Below are 17187 nucleotides of genomic sequence, written 5' to 3' on the forward strand. Positions count from 1 at the left end.
AGCTCTACATCAACCTAAATTTGTAAATACTCTAGCAAAACTGTTCTTTTGGTGTATATAATGATTTTCAAACACATACGCGGCAATGTATTGTATAATTGAGCGCTTGCGAGATTCGCTGCATCAATAACATCGTACCATTTTGGAGCAACAAATAGACGGGCAATTACTGATGCACCGATGCATTGAAACCTAACAAGAATCGGCCGGGGCCGATTCGTATTGCCAATTCATTCGCTCGTGGTGCTTCGCTCGTACGAATGGACGAATGAACGAACGAACGAGAGATCCGAGAGAAAGGTCGGCCAAGGGGCTCTCCGAAGCTATGTAAACTGCGGAAACGTGCAAATAAGTAACCCACAGCTCTCGCGGAGGTAGCGGCCGGGGGCTTCGCTCTCCGATAAATTGTTCTCAGGTCGGAGGTTAGCGCTATTTCGAAGGATGAATGTGCACTAATATGCGCGCGTGAATAACTCGGCGAAAGTTTTCCGTGCGCCGTGGGAAAAATTTCCTCGTGAACGCTTGGCCCGATCCGGGTAGAGGATAGGGAATGAAGTACTACTGACGAAACGTTACGAGTCTCTTCGGAAAACGGATTTTCGAAACGGAAAGTTACTCCCTATTGAAAATATGCCGTTGGTATTGCGCCATAATTAGATATCACGTCATTCATTATCGTATCATTCTCACCCTATCCTCTCACACTTTTGCGAATTATTATTAATCCTCTCGGTTCGTTCTCTCTCTCTCTCTCTCTCTCTCTCTTGTAGAGAAAAATTTTAATTTAGTTCTTTTATCTCGTAAAAAATATTAAGTACGAAATCGAAATATATATAAAATGACAAAAATAATACTTTTGAAGTTTATGATATCATTATTTAATTTTCTCGGTATTGGGCAATTTTATTTTTCATGTATTCGCGTTTTCTATTTTAAATTGTATAATTTGTGTATAGTACAGAAGTTATATATTTTTTTATACAGACTTTATGACAAATAGGAGCAAATATGTATGATATAAGCAATTAACTGAGAGCACAATATTAATTTGGTTGAATTGAAATAATAGAAAATATTACATCATGTATGTGAAAGTGAAATAAAAAATGAATTAAAAATAACGTTCAATATGTTTCTTTCTAATAATTTTGATATATAATTTAAATTATTTTAAAGTTTAATACACACCATGATAGAATAATACGGCTGAAAAGATTAATGCAATACTGCAGATAGTATAATGATCGTATTCACAGTTTATTGTTTGCAATAGCTATATAAATTCAGTTTGAACTTTGCAGTTAATTGAATCGTTTGATTCGAACCGTATAAATTATCACGGATTTTATTAATGGATATGAGAGTGCGTCGTAATCTCATAAAAATTTGTCAACGTGGATCGGCACACAGCAAAAAGATCACGATATTTTCTTCGCTCGTAATAGTTAACGACGTCTGGCGAGGCAACTAAACGTCACGTAATCTAGGGAACAATACGATCGAGTAAAATTTAATTTCGCGAAAGAGAATTCTTCCCGCCGACGCGTCGCGCCGTTGTGCGCTACATGACGAAAATCGGACGGAAGCAGATAAAGATATCTAAGAACATAAAGAGTGTTCCCGTTGAAAGCGATGTTTGAAACGTAGTTAATAAAATCGCATGAATATTCAACGTCGCGGGAATCGAAGTCCCGCGAGATCGGAACAAAAAGGTCGACGCATATTTGCCGTTACAAGCTCTCTTGCCGCCCCGGAAAATTGAACTTTCAGAATCCGCATGGATCATTTTTTTGCCCGCTGTGCCCCCCCATGGGGCGGTTCTCAAATTGGACTTTCGCGATGAAATTTTTTTGCCACGCCGAGAGGCGAGTCATGATCGCTTTCATAAATAGCGCTGTTCAACGGCAGATTTCTCTAAATTGCACTGATTACGGCCATTTAATGCGAAAATAAATCCTGACTCAATAACTGCTTGCAATTAATTTCTTACAACTATTCTTAATGAAATCTGTACTTTTGTTGTCGTTCAAAAACAATATCAATGGACACAGAATCACTAGGTACTTGTACAGTAAACCTTGCTTGATTTTTGTCACGTTTCTCTTTTGCCTCATTAATATATATTTCCACCTTTCTTTATATGTATACATATATGTATATTTATATGTATATAGCGTTAAATTTCTAAATTTTATATCAAAATAAGCGTTTAGAATTTTTAGGTTGTAACATAATTTGCATTAAATATAAATATGGTCTATTGAATGACACAATATCTAAGTATAAACCATAATAAAATACTATAGGTATAATTTACTATACATATATTATAGTATGTATACTTATATCACACAGTTGAATATTTTTTAATAAATTTCAAATGTTTTTTAATTCATATAAGAGTGTGTTTAGATTCCCACCCACAAGTGCTCCCCGAGTGTCATGTCATCTTTGTTTAACATTTAGTAAAAAATAATGAGAATAGAAAGATACCTGGGTATTCGGATGAGAATCTGAACATAGCCTAGAATGTATTATAATCAGTCAAATGTTATATTACAAGTTAAAGAAATTTTTCAGAAATTCAAGCTAGAAATAAAATAAAATCCATTATTTGCAGTCGATATAATATTAATTCGCAATCGAATTTAAATGGCATTATTTGACACGAGAAGTAATGGATAGTAACAATGACGTGACAAAAATGTCAATTTATAATTAACCGGCGGGATCATAAACCGAAAGAAACTTCGGTCAGGTGCTCATTGGAACGTTCAACATTCAATATACCATGGTCGATGACGTTTAGTGAGAGATGACACGAGATTCGAAACGAAATAATGCTTTTTTCAAATAATAAATTTTACTTGTATTTGTCAATGAATGTAAATGTGAATTTTTCATGTTTCCTACATATATATTTTTAGAAAACTTATTATCAAGATATTATCAAAATTGTTTTTTATTTATAAATATATATATAATATATATACACATTAAGAGTTTTATATTACATATATATTAAAAATACTATTTCATTAATTAATATTTTTTTTAAATCATTGGCATAAAACTCATAAACTTTGAGAAAATCTATACAAAAAATTCTTTTGTTTTACGATGAAATGTTTATCGGATTTTATGTCATTTTATTTTCACATGGTATAAAATCAAATTGTCAATATGAATGGGTTATAAAAGATTAAGGTAAAATTTGTATTGTATAAATGTAATTAATAATCATTAGCGCGTTCTTGTTAATAAATTGATAGGGACATGACAATTAAATTTTCTGTCGCCTTTTATTTATATTTATAACATGTATTATAGATATTGAAAGTATTTCTAAATATATTATCTTTTTCTACTAACATACGTATTTAATTTGCTAAAAAATATAAGGAAATAGCAAATGCAGATTTCTAGTTTTATTAAAATAATATTTGCAAAAGAGAAAAGAAATTAGTATTTTATCAAATATTAATTAATAAATATTTACAATTCTTATATTACTATATCGTATAATGTAAAACATTGAGCACAATTTTATAGTGAATTCTAAATATGTTTGTATAAATGTATATTACATCAATAAATATGGTATATTTATAGTGTATTCAGAATTCAATATTGATCTTGGTCTTTTCGAACCCATTCATCTTGAAATAATGAATTTAATTTAAAAAATGCTATATTTTTATGTTATTGATAAATATGTAATCTATATATCCTCTCTCATTACATTTTTATAGATTTATTATCACAATTTAAAATAAAAGATAATTACTTACAATGACAATGCACAACGGAGTTGTAACTGCATCACAGCTACGTTGATCTGCAAAGTACAAATAATTCCAAGTTACTAAGCAAGTGTTTTAAATAATTAAAATTTCAACGAAAAAATTATTATATATACGTATCACTTTTAAATATAAATGTTCATTGAAGTAATTCATATTTAAAGAAAATTATTTTTAATCATTGAATTGATGGAAACTTTGTGTAAATAAAAGATTCAATATCTGAAAATTATTATATACGAAACTAAAAGTCAGACCGAACGATTTAAATATTTAAAATTCTGTATAGAATAAAATACTAAAAATATTTTCTAAATATTATATCGTAATATAATAATAATACGAGACATACGTACGAATTGGCATAAAACTCATAAACTTTGAGAAAATCTATACAAAAAATTCTTTTGTTTTACGATGAAATGTTTATCGGATTTTATGTCATTTTATTTTCACATGGTATAAAATCAAATTGTCAATATGAATGGGTTATAAAAGATTAATGTAAAATTTGTATTGTATAAATGTAATTAATAATCATTAGCGCGTTCTTGTTAATAAATTGATAGGGACATGACAATTAAATTTTCTGTCGCCTTTTATTTATATTTATAACATGTATTATAGATATTGAAAGTATTTCTAAATATATTATCTTTTTCTACTAACATACGTATTTAATTTGCTAAAAAATATAAGGAAATAGCAAATGCAGATTTCTAGTTTTATTAAAATAATATTTGCAAAAGAGAAAAGAAATTAGTATTTTATCAAATATTAATTAATAAATATTTACAATTCTTATATTACTATATCGTATAATGTAAAACATTGAGCACAATTTTATAGTGAATTCTAAATATGTTTGTATAAATGTATATTACATCAATAAATATGGTATATTTATAGTGTATTCAGAATTCAATATTGATCTTGGTCTTTTCGAACCCATTCATCTTGAAATAATGAATTTAATTTAAAAAATGCTATATTTTTATGTTATTGATAAATATGTAATCTATATATCCTCTCTCATTACATTTTTATAGATTTATTATCACAATTTAAAATAAAAGATAATTACTTACAATGACAATGCACAACGGAGTTGTAACTGCATCACAGCTACGTTGATCTGCAAAGTACAAATAATTCCAAGTTACTAAGCAAGTGTTTTAAATAATTAAAATTTCAACGAAAAAATTATTATATATACGTATCACTTTTAAATATAAATGTTCATTGAAGTAATTCATATTTAAAGAAAATTATTTTTAATCATTGAATTGATGGAAACTTTGTGTAAATAAAAGATTCAATATCTGAAAATTATTATATACGAAACTAAAAGTCAGACCGAACGATTTAAATATTTAAAATTCTGTATAGAATAAAATACTAAAAATATTTTCTAAATATTATATCGTAATATAATAATAATACGAGACATACGTACGGCTGTCACGGGTGTAAATGATTAATTTTACGCAAGAGAACAAAAAATGATAAATAAAATATTAATCACCTCAGGGTTGCTTTGCCTTCGCCTGATGCTTTCCCGGACCTTCTCCTCCTCTCTCAGATTCCCTCGTTGTGCTGATTGAACACTCACTCCCGAAAATACGAATTAATTATTGAAATCGCGCGACACTGTACGACACTATCGAAGATATTAATCGAAATTAAGTGCAATGAATTCCGTGATTCACGTATATACTGTTTAATATTCTTGAACATAGATGCTCAAAATTCTGTCTGAGCTTTCCTCTGAAGTTATAAAATAAATTATGTCAAGCAATCTGTAACATATAAATACAATACCCAAATTATGCAATATTCAAAATATTTATTATTTTGTAAAATATTATTTATTTAGCATATATTAAATTTTTTATTTGTCCATTAGACAGATATTTAATAAAAGATTGTATATAACTTTAATAAATAAAATAAAAAATTTAATTAAAAATTAAAATCCCATTCTCATCTAAATTAATACAATTAAATAAAATCCTGTTTAATGTTCCGAAATATGTTTAATTTTATCTATCTATATATAGACTGTATATATTAGATATCAATATTTTATTAAATTCTTTAAAGCAGTATTTAATGAAGTAAAATATCTGAAATACTTTACTTGGGTTTGCATTACACAATAATATTTCGTAGATAAAAATTTATTTTTTGTATATAACAATCTAAATAATCATAACAATATTCAAATATTTTATGTATATGCATGTGTGTGTGTGTGTGGGTAATTTAGATTTTATAGATTTTATTTTACTTTTTTTATTTAAAAAATATTAAAACGAAAATATATCTTTTATTATATATTTTGCGAAATATTTAATATGTTTAATAAAACAGTGATAATGTTAAATATTACACATGTAAAATATTTTGTATCAATGACAAATTTTTCGTTAAGTATAATAAGGTTCATTAAGCATAACAGTATTTCTAAAGCTTCGTTAAATTTGTAGGAGACAAATCAGATTACGAACTTTAAAATAATCAAAATTTTCCAATGCCATTATCTCTCGTTTGATCAAATTTATTATTTTGGAATTAAGTTTAATGAACTCAATTTAGCATATATTTATCACAGTTCCAAACGACAGAATAAAATCCATTTCTATTTGTTACTAAATACACAAGTTATTTAGGGGAGAAAATTATTTATATATATATATTTAACTTTATATATGATAAATGAATGTAATTTGTATAATAAAAGACACTATTTATTCCTATTTAATCATGGATAAAAATATGAATTTTGCTATTCGAAATTTTAGATTGTTAATAAAGTTTTTCATAAATTAATTCTTTTTTATTTAAAATAAAAAAATGTAATCAATCTTGCAAGTTTTTTTTACATATTTAATCTACTCTTTTTGAAAATAGTCTACTGTCATTACTTCATATAATACTGCCAGTTTCTTATATTCTAAATTATATGATTAGAAGAATACGTCTCTGGTTACGGATTAATAATTAACTTGCGTTTTTAGTTTTTCAAAATCACTTGCATACACATATTCAAATTTTTGAGAAAAAATATATCAAATGATTAAGCATTAAGTAGATAAATTCATTCATAGGTTCAAATATAGAGTAGTATATTTATTACGTGATATTTTATTTACCAAGTTAATGGGCATCGTACCACGTGTAGTGCATACAAAACAATCTTTGTACAAAACAATTATTGATTGCAATTTAATGAATATTCTGCATGATACCAGATTATAATTTTATTCAAAAAAATTTAATTAAATTTATTATTGAACTCTTAAATATAAAAGTCGTGAATTATTTTCGAGTAATTTTCCTAAATAATTTATTTAATTTCACAATAATTATGACTAAGAAACTAATTAATGGAGTTATTAATATCACGTGCCAATTACAATACCAATAACAAATAACTCCAATAATTATTCAAAGAACAGAATTCAATATTGATGAATGTACTCACTAGACGTGTTCGTTGTCCAATCTCGCTAACATTGCATCCAAGTTGAAATCCGGTAAAGGACTGCTTCGAAGACCCGTGTCAATCAGGGAAACACGATTAATTACGAGCACGCGCGAAATTATTAATAACGATCAACGTTCAACATTCCTGACTTTCGACAACTCCCGACATTCGCTTGCGATTCATACTTCGGCACTCCTGATTCTCAACATTCTCGATTTTCGACACTCCTGTTTTGCGTGTCACTGGATATTCATTCCCACACGGTTCACACTTCGACAGCCTCGATCGTCAACGACTCGATGTATTTTCGTCGACTGCGCAGGACCCTAATTAACACATGATGATAACCAATCGTATGATTTCATTACACATGTAGATCGAATAACGTGAAATGGAGGAAAGGAAATTCCGATGTTGGGAACGGCAATAGCGACGGGGTTATGAATATCGGGAGAGAGATACGCTTAATTACAATTGCATATACCAATCGATATCGCGATCATTGTGCACAATATCCACCACCGTTCAGTGTGAGGGAATACACGAGACTGACACCGCGCTCGACCGGTCTATTGTGTCGGTTACGACGCGGTGCGAATATGCGAGTATACGCCGCCGGTGACTTTCGACCGAGGTCACACTGGCCGCTCGGTAAATGATCACATTTAAAACACGCACTTCGTTACACGGCGCGCCTATATACCGCAGTTCATTGTTCCTTAATATCTTTACGCTTTAAATTCATTTCAAAATCAACTTCCTTTCTTTCCCTTGATATCTCTAAGTTCACTTAAAGACCATGATCTTTACATGAAGTAGTTTATCAAGAAACACGTTGTGTTAATTACAAAGCATTACTTGTGCCACTGTCGATAGGCTTTATTTTTTTAATAGTTTTTAACTCGTACACAGTTACATATGATACACATCAATTGTTCGTGTGCTCCAAATTAAGTATCATTATCTCTACGAATGTACAAAAATTATTAAGTGTGATTCTCTCACATATATTTTAATATCTTTTGAAAATTTCTATTAAATTACGTATTTAAAAAAGAGAAGAGTAATAGAGATCATTATTTAGTCAGATACGACTTGTATTTCAAAGAAAAGGAATGACACGAATAACTCAATCGTGTGTACTTCGAAATCTGCGATCTTTCTAATAAACAATCACGATATGGAGAAATATACATGTAATTGATTAAGGTGATGTTATTATACTCGTACATATGCAGTTCATAAAAAATTTTAATTGTAGCTTTTAATACTTTTAAATTTTCAACAAATATTAATAGGACTGTTCAATTTAAAAAACAATAGATAAAAAAAGCTACAAATTATATATATATCTTTAATTATTCGTTAATTGATTTAATTTACGCACCGTGATCCGCCTCTCTAACTTTCATTAGCCCTCCTTTCTAATTATTTCGAAATTTATTTAAAAATGTACGATTAATTTAGTTAATTATAAAACAATAATAAAATATTGTATAATTAAAAATATTTTTTTCAAACATTTTCAATCTCTATCCTGATTTATGATTTATTGAAATTTCTTTCGTTTATTCCATACGACACTATTTGTATGATGACATGTGTTTGTCGAGTAATTACATATCTCAAGAGAATAGTTCGCGAGAGAGAGAATTTTGACAATGTATATCACGCAGCTTTGTACTATTTGAATGAGTATTTTCGGGTTGACCGTTTCACGTTCACCGTTACGCTATGCCAAAGGTCGATGGCGTAAACATGGCCTCGACACAGTCAGTGGTCGTACGCGCACGAAACACATCAGTCTCGTTTCGCCTCTCATACCAAATGTCGTGATAATCGTGAAAATACATCGCTTAGCGCGACTAACTGTGTAACTATGTATAAAAGTGATAATTTCACATTATTGTTTTATGAGAAGACAGCGTGGACAGCTACAACTTAATCAAGTTACTAATTGAGTAGATAACTGATTCGATAGGTGACAGATACGTAATATTGTATTATATTACATTTTTCATTAAGCTTATAGCTGTCATTTATGTGTAGGAGTTTAAAAATTAAGACAGCTGCTGCAAAAGTAACTACAATTTTAATATTTTGCAGTTGCTTTTGAAGTAGCTGAATATAAAGTAAATTAAATCGATTAAAATGCTTCTTATTAACCATTTATTATTATGTTAATTAGTTATTTTACGTTAATTAATATTAATTAGAAATGAAAAGACATTCGATTATGAATTATTTAAATAAGAGATTTAAATGTGAGATAACATTAAATATTACAGTTGACAATGCATTTTAATTTTATTTCTTGATAATTCCATAATAATTTTTCTACATATCACAGCTAAAAGATTAATAAAATATTGAATTTGTCACATTATACTGGATATAAATTTTTGTTTTGTAAGATTTATTTTAAGAATTATTTTTATGCCACACAAAATATTAATAAATATGTGAATAAATTTATAATGATGCTCCTAGATTCATTTGCAATTCGCGTTCTACGAGTAAAAGCTGCGAATTGTCGATAGAGATTCAAATGTTATTGAATATTAAACGCGATGAATATTAAATGCTACAATATTAATATTGCAAGTGATATTACGAATGCACGATGTTACAGTCTCAATATACTCAAAATATATATATATCCTTCTCTGCGAGTCATTCTTTTGCTACAAAATTCATGAAGACATACGGAACGTCTACGATTTCAATATTGATTTGCGGCGTAAAAATGACAGTTATCGCGTAAATCATAATAATAATATTAAATTGTAAGTGCTTGGAATTCATACTCTTTAAATTCTTTCTGGAATGGAATCTTACTCTAAAAAGTGAAAATTGAATTAATCTTGAAGTAGAATGACTCAATTTTTTATCTTTAAAAGTGACGTTTTATTCTTCAGAATGAGATTTTCACTTAAAAAATATTTAAGAGTACATAAATTATAAAATAAAATAATAAAAGAATAATGAAATAAGAATAACAAAATTGACGTTGCTAATTTCCATCTAAAAAGCAACGTCTATATGATAAAGATTTACAACTCTTATATCGAGATAAAAAATTGACAACACTAATTTTATCTTGATAAAATATATATTTGGAGAAATCTTTATTTTATGTCCTTTTTAAATTCTTTGAAATCGAATCTTATTCTAAAGAATGAAAAAATTGGGTCAGTCTTGAAAAAAAATAGATCAGTTTTCTACCTTCAATACTGAGATTTCACTCTTCAGAGTGAGATTTACTCTCTCTAAAAGCTTTAAAAATTTATTCTAAAAATTTTAGAGAGAGTACATAAATTATGAAATAGACATGATAAAATAAAAATAATATTATAAAATTGACGTCATCGATTACTTTCGTCTAAAAAGCAAAGTCTATATATTATATAATAGAAATTTCTAAATCTTATCAAGATAAAATTGGCAATGCCAATTTTATCTTACAATTAGTACAATTAAAAATCTTTATTATAATATTCTCTTAACTTTTGTTAAATGAAATCTCACTCTAAAGTTCGAAAATTGAGTCACTTTTTTCACTCTAAAAGTTTTAGAGAGCAAACTTTGCTGTTAAGACGGAAACAGATTGAAACAGGATATATACTATGACATAACTATACATTTATATTATTATATTTAAATTGGTACATTGTCATTTCATATTAATGCAACGCGACGCAAAATAAATAACTTAGATAACGCTTTATAAATATTGCTTTCCCGGATATTCGGATATCGTTACCAATACTAAAAATATACAGCTTCTTATGATTATCCGGCGTTGCAATGGTAGTCGACATCGCCGAGAGATGTAAGTTTTCACTTTCAATCACTTTTTACGGATAAAAAAAATTACGAAAAACTTACAAAACGATTTCGCTACACCTTTACGACAAAAATAAACTTCGCTTTTTAAACGCAAACTAAATCGAAAGCACGAGAAATATATATTAATACTTTTACATTGTCATTTCATATCGATATAACGCGACACGATATAAATATATAACTGAGATTGTACTCTACATTGCACGAATATTCGAATATTATTATAGATTACAAAAGATACGGCCACTTACAGAGTTACCTGGCATCCTCGTTGCAATTATAGCCTGCGTTCCCGATATTTCCGACGTCCGCTTTTATCTGCAAGTTATTTTTTTGCAGATAAAGTCGTAAAAATCCGCGCGATTTTGGTATATAACTTTACACTAGAGATTACCGGCGTAAAATGGCGACTGTTGCATGAAGGATCGCATGCGATGCATCGTCAACTTCGTTTAGTATATCCGCGCCCACGTTCGGCAACTTTCACCGTTTAGAGCTCGCTGAAATAAAATATTTTCTTACAACTTATTACGTTTAACATTGTATTGCTTAATATTAATGCAACGTGGCGCAGGACATCGCGTCGCAGCTCAGATCATATTATCACATTGCGCAGCTCGAACTGTATTACTTTGGAAAATCATTGCAAACGCAAAAAGGCGCGGTACATCGCGTCGCAACTCAAATCATATTATCACATTGCGCAGCTCGAACTGTATTACTTTGGAAATCATTGCAAACGCAAAAAGGCGCGGCTATACTCACGATTTTTCAGCTAATCGATGTTCCCAATACAACCGGCATTCGTTTTTACCTGCAAGTCTCTTTTTGCGGGTAAAAACATGAAAAACGCACGGTGCGATTTCGATGTGACTCGACGCTAGAGATTCACGGCGTGTAATGATGGCTATCGCGTGAAGTAACGTTCGCGTGGCGACGTGTCGCCAACTTCTCTCGGTATACGCGCGCCCCCGTTCGAAAATCGGAGCGTTTAGAGCGCATTTTTTAGACGCGCTCGAAATGAGATATCAACTCGTATGCAAAACATACTTTTATCGATAAATGCACACATTTATACAGTTTTTATTATACATATATATATTGCTCTCTAAATACTTTGGGAGTAAAATTTCACTCTAAAGAATGAAATCTCACGCTTGAAATTGAAGATTCTGCCACTCTTTTTCAAGAATACTTTCTAAATTCTTTACTCTTGCAAAAGAGTGGCTCAATTTTTAATCTTTAAGAGTAAAATTTCACTCTTTAGTGTAACAATTCGCTTTAAAAATGTTCGAGAATACACTGAGAAAAAATTCTGATTGGAAATAAATCACGAAACCAAAAGATTCTGACATATATATGAATCAGAATCTTATCTTAACTAGAATTATAAGATTCAACCATAAAATTCTGATCGTCTATTTTCAACCAGAATTAATGTAACCAGATTCTTTCCAGTGTATAAAATCTTAGAAATAAATGCCCACATTTATCGATAAAAGCGCGTTCTAAATACGAGCCGTTCGTGCAAGTGACGTAAGCGCTTTCTGAGCGCTTTGCAGACGCTGCTGTGCTACGTAGGATTTATTGTAACTCATTACATTTAATACCATTATTGCCATTATTATGCTAATATTGCTACTTAACATGAATGCACGCGGTGAAATCGGCATCGTATAGTTCAGGTCATGCCATGTATCGCGCTGTTTGAAAAATATTCGAGTATCTTCGAGAATCTGAAAATACGCAGCCACTTACGTTAATCTCAGCGTTTTCAACATCCATTTTCATCCGCGATGCATTTTCTTATGAATAGAATTACTAGAACGACTCCCCTACGTTTTGGCACCTACCTAAAGATGCGCGAAGCGAAATGGCGGTTATCGCGTGAAGTATCGTACGCGTGCCTTGCAACGACGCTGCCAACTTTAATCCGTATGTCCGTGTCCGCGTTCCGAAAGCTCATCGTTCAGAGCTCGCTTTCCAGACACTCTCGAAATAATATCTTTATTACAAATGCTTTATTGCTCTTTATATTTAATATTACTATTGCCATTATCATAATATTAATATTGCTACTGGCATATCATAAATGCGAAATTGATATCGTATTGCGCTTTGAAGAATACTGAAATATATCTTTAACCTGCAATCTGAATCTTTTTTGTCTGTCTCAAGTTTTTTTTTTTTTTTTTACTATTTTACGCGGAAGAAACAATTTTGCTAAAGTATCTAAAAACTTATCTAAATCTAAAGATAATTCTGTTTAGCCATCAAAATAATTTTATTCGATCATTACAATAGTTATATAAGAAACTTAAATAAATAAACAATGCTACAAAAAGTTTGTACATTCTAGCAATCGGTTTAAGTGTCTTATATTTTAATTATTTTGATGGTCTTTCAAAATTATTTTCGGATCTGTATCTAGCTATAAATTTTTAAATATTTATGCAAAATCGTTTTTTCCGTATAGATTTTCAAAATATGTGAAAAAATTCAAGGTTGTTTTTCAACATCTCTGTTATCGAATAATTTTTTAACTGAAATGTTAAAACCTTTGCTAACACCGTTCTCCTTCATTTCGGAGATATCTGAGAGTGAAATTTTACTTGTGCCAAGAAAGATCCAAATTGCAGACAGAGGATTAAAATCCTGGAAATACGCAGCTACTTACGATAATCTTATAAAATATCACATCGCGATCTACATTTCCGATACAGGTTTGCACTCATAATGTATTTTCTCATGGGTAAAATTACGGAGCGACTTGGCTACGATTTGGCACCTAAAAACTCGCGGTGCGAAATGGTGGCTATCGCTTGAAGTATCGTTTGCGCGTGTTTCTTGCCGAAAGTATTTGTAGCATCATTTAAAACTCATAGGCCGGTATCCATAGTCGATTTTTATATTTGAAACCGTATTAAGTGCAACCTTAAGATATCATAAACTAATTAGAAATCGGTATTCACAGTCGGTCTATATATTTAAGATTGTCTTAAGATATCATGAATAAGTCCATCATAGGGCGGTATTCATAGTCCGTTCTTATTTTAAGAATATGTTAAATAATGCAATATCTTCAAATGCTAATATAGCATTTCTCTGATTGGCTTATAACATCTTAAGAGAAAGAGGAAGACTATATTTAAGATAGTCTTAAATATAAAAATTAACTATAAATACCCCGGTCATCGAGCCATTGGAATTTTAAGAGACATTTAAGACAGTCTTGAAATAAGAACAGACTATAAAGCTTGAAACAGAATATTTTTAACTTATCATAGATTATTATTATATCACTAATCATCCGATATTAATATGACGCAAAATGGACGTTCGCAGCTTAGATCATATTACCAATGAGACATTATTAATAACCTGCGCATACATTTTCTTAATTAATTACAAATTAATTAATGCGACCGCTGGGAGCCTAAATGTAGTAGATTACAGATATTGCATACTGTTTAAAACATCTGACATAAATATCTGAATGATTAACCTATAATACAGTATTAATGATCACGCAGTAATCATGATGATTTATGATTATCTGGATGTTTCGCAGATAAGCGCAAAAATATTATATATATCTCTGCAAAACTGCGTTCGTTCTCATAGTTTTCACTCACATGGATGATCGGCCATGGATGAAAGCTATGAAATACAGCTTCAAATAAATGTACAATATTCTTGCGACGTACGCACAGATATCTATGAAGCATCTAAATAACGATAAATCATAAAATTATCCTTGTATTCAAAATTAATCTTTCAAATATCGATAATCACACATATTGCCATAAGACGATCAGGTCCTTAATTAATGTCTCGTCGGTGATCCTATATTCTACATCACGCTACTCAAATATAAGTACCGAAAATATGTGGCTATTTACAATAATCTGATATAATAGCTGCAAGTTGTAGAAAAAATTATGAGAACGTAGAGTGAGTTTACGATGCGTTTTCCTAACTGGACGTCGCAACGCATAATGGCAGCTATCGTACGATGCATCGTTCGATTGCGATTCGCACGTCACGGCAAACATTTATATTTACATTATCGCCGTTCGCAACTCGTTACGCAGCTACATTAATTGATCGCGTATCGTTTCGTCCCGGTATTTCCGAGACTCGTCATTACTCGCGAACAGTAAAATCTGCGAACGAGAGCGATTTTCATGTGATTAAGGAACGCACGGATTAACGCAGCGCATCTCGGCGGCAATCAATCGACGTTCGAGTGCACATATTGCCTACCTTGCATTTGCCGTGGGTGATCTGAAATTTCCAAAAATACATTATTAGCTCTTATGACACGGGCTGCATTTAATAGAGAAAATATATCGGTAAGCGCTCAGTAGTTCTTTAATTATTAGGTGCATTTAGAACGATAACCGCTTAAGATATATTATCCATACAAATTTACATATAAACATATGCATAATACTTTATGCATAAAGAAAATTATCCTATTTTACATGCGTCTTTATAAGAGAAATGCAAGTGGATAATTTTCTTTATGTATGTTTATGCAGTTTATGCAAGTTGTGTGGATATACCCTTACTGCACTGAAAGAAAAAAATGGTTGCAAGTACTACAATTTAACTATAATTTATAGTTTCTTGGAAGGAGGGGGTCAACTATAAATTTATAATTGTTTTAGCTATGCACATTACAGCTGCTTCAATATCGAAGTATGATCATTACAACTATAACACGCATTAAGTTTTTCCTTACCATATTTCTTAGTTATTATTACCATGTAAATAGTAGCAAATGTTAAGAAAATAATTACATTCACTAATATAATAATGATAATTGCATTTATTACATAAAAATGGTTATTTTTATTTACCATTCGTATCTTAATATTTTACTATATTAGTAGTTCAGATTATCGTAATTTATAGTAAAATTTTTTCATATTTAAGAGAATACATATAAAGTTATTATTACCAGTATTATAGCAGTAATAACCTTAGAAATGAAACTTCCAATCATAATTTTTTAACAATGCAATTATAGTTACAAATACTTAATATTTTTCTTTCTGTGTGAGCGCTCGGTTGTTTTTCTGAACGCACCCATTAAATCACGGAGTGCTTACCGATCACTTAATCAGTTTTCTCTAGAATGTCAGAACTTTTTGCAACATTGCTCATTATGCTTTCGATTTTTATATACCTAATTATTTTGATGATCCAACAAAATTATTTGTAGATCTCTGTGTTTAAATTTTTAGATGCTCTAGCAAATCCGTCCTTTCAATATATATCTAGATGATAATAATATGTATAAAAATTTATAGATCATATCATAATAATATGTAAATTATTTTCAAATCTGTATCTACTTAAATTTTTAGATACTTCAGTAAAATTGTTTTTTCTGTTTCTTTCATCTATATGTATATTCATAATTTATGCATCAAACGTCGCTAATATACTATCTAATTATAATGGTGATTCCAAAGTACAATAACTGCGGGTGTAAGTTACGCAAATTTCATCTCGAGCGATAACATTCGTCGGCAACGTCGTCTCACGGCTGTATCCCATTTGACTTTATCGCTAACACTTCTTTTCTTTTATCTTTCCCGTCGATCGGCCAAAAGAGCTTTCAGCTCGAAAACGCGGTGAATCAACACGGAGTCGATGGGTCACGGACCGAGAGAGAGGATTCCTCGATATATTAGACATCGGCTACTGGCGCAGCGATCGACCATTTTGATGCACGGCGGCGCTTCTTTGCTTGCGAAACAAACAGAGGCAATTTAGAGATCCTCCGCGGGGTTGGATAGACTCGACAGAGAGACCGATTCTATATTCTCCCGTCCGCCTGTGTCTTTTTCTTTTCTCTTTCTCTTCTACTTGGCTCCATCCGACCTAATCCCCTTCACCCTCTACGCCCGTTCTTTACGTTTTCTTCACGTCCGGACCTCTGAGATTCCTCCCATTAACCCACTACTGTCCGGATTTACCTCTCGCATTTTTAAAGAAATTCGCTAGAGAAAAACGTTTCCTAAATATATCGCG

This window comes from Cyphomyrmex costatus, unplaced genomic scaffold (assembly GCF_001594065.2).
Source record: "Cyphomyrmex costatus isolate MS0001 unplaced genomic scaffold, Ccosl1.0 scaffold33, whole genome shotgun sequence".
NCBI classification, from domain to species: domain Eukaryota; kingdom Metazoa; phylum Arthropoda; class Insecta; order Hymenoptera; family Formicidae; genus Cyphomyrmex; species Cyphomyrmex costatus.